The sequence below is a fragment of the Pundamilia nyererei genome, unplaced genomic scaffold (genome assembly GCF_000239375.1).
Source record: "Pundamilia nyererei isolate P.nyererei 1_Seehausen unplaced genomic scaffold, PunNye1.0 scaffold00038, whole genome shotgun sequence".
NCBI lineage: Eukaryota > Metazoa > Chordata > Actinopteri > Cichliformes > Cichlidae > Pundamilia > Pundamilia nyererei.
In genome coordinates, this window is record NW_005187439.1 from 1,937,729 (window position 1) to 1,939,603 (window position 1,875).

Sequence of the window (1,875 nt, forward strand, 5' to 3'; positions counted from 1 at the left end):
TTAAATAGAACAATCACTGAAAACCTGTATTTAGCTTAAAGAGAAACATGTCTTCATGTATGCTCAATCATCCAGGTAAGGAAATCCCAGAGAGTGGATTCTATTCATCTGGATGAAACGTTTTCAGTGTGAGAAACACATCATCACTCATCCAAGTGACTTCTTCAGTCTGACCCAGTCCGTCCCTAAAATAATACAGAGAAAACCACAACAATCAGATGAACCCCTATGAACAAGGGCTTTGGTGACAGTGGGAAGGAAAAACTCCCTTTTAAAGGGAAGAAACCTCCAGCAGAGCCAAGCTTAGGGAGAGGCAGCCATCTGCCACAGCTGGTTAAGGGTGAGTGGAAGAAGACTGGACTAAAACACACACTATGGAAGAGAGCCAGAGCTTAATCATGACTAACGATTAAATGCAGAACGTTGTAGGAACACATAGTGAGTGAAAAAGCAAAGTGAAGAAGAAACACTTCATGGGAAGCCCCCGCAGCCTAGACCTATTGCAGTGTAAAGGAGGAAAATTAAAGTTAGACGTCATCCAGGTCTTTATGTTTTTAAGACATTCCTGCAGTTTAACTAATTGATGTGTGTTATCTGCTTTCACTGATAGATAAAGGTGGTGTCATCTGCATAGCAGTGAAAATGTATACGACGTCTCCTAATGATGCTGCCTAAGGGAAGCATGTATAATGTAAACAGAATTGGTCCTAGCACTGAACCCTGTGGAACTCCATAATTAATCTTAATGTGTGAAGAGGACTCTCCATTTATATGAACAATTGGACCCTTTTAGATAGCTACAATGATACAAACCACAACCACCAGCAGTATCGAACGCTGCACTGAGGTCTAGCAGGACAAGTACAGAGATGAGTCCACTGTCAGAGGCCATAAGAAGATCATTTGTAACCTTCACCAAAGCTGTTTCTGTGCTGTGATGAGCTCTGAAACCTGACTGAAACTCTTCAAATAAGCCTCTGCAGATGATCCGTTAGCTGCTTGACAACTACTCTTTCGAGATTTTTTGAGATAAAAGGAAGGTTAGAGATTGGCCTATAATTAATCAAAACAACTAGATTTTTAATCTTTGTAAGTTCAAAGCTTTTATGTAGTTCTTTAACTACTATCAGCTTAAAGGCCTGTGGTACATAGCCGATTATTAGAGATAGGTTGACCATATTTAAGATTGAAGCATTAATTAATGGCAGGACTTCTTTGAGCAGTCTTGTAGGAATTGGGTCTAAAAACTTGTTGCTGGTTTGGAGGAAGTAATTATTGAAGTTAACTCAGAAAGATCAACTGGAGAAAAAGAAAAAATGGTACTGAAAGTAGCTGTAGATAATGTTACGTCCGTGATGTGGTGTGAGTCATTTTTTTCTCCAATGATTAAAATTTTATCTGTGAAGAAATTGATCAAGTCAGTCAGACTAGTTAACATTAAAGGAATGGTTGGGTCAACAGTGATCTGACTGTTTGTCAGCCTGGCTACAGTGCTGAAGAGAAACCTAGGGTTGCTCTGATTTTCTTCAATCAGTGATGAATAGTAAGATGTCTGTGTAATTGTAACCGCTATTATGAAGAGGGAACCAATTTAAAGAGCATAAAACTTTTTCTACCAGGCTGCAAATGTACTTATCTCACTGAAGAGACCCATTACTGTCTTAAAAGTTTCAAAAGCAACATGTTTTCTTATTCAGGATTTCAGCTGCCCAATACTTCAATAGCCTCTGTTGTCATATTCTCTGTGTCAAAGCGAGTCAATTTTTTTCCTGTGTTACGGCCTAACAGGCCCTCCTATCATAAGTATACTTTAAAATCAGATAAGATGAGATCAGTTTATTTCAGATTTCCATAACAGGATCTAACATAAACATA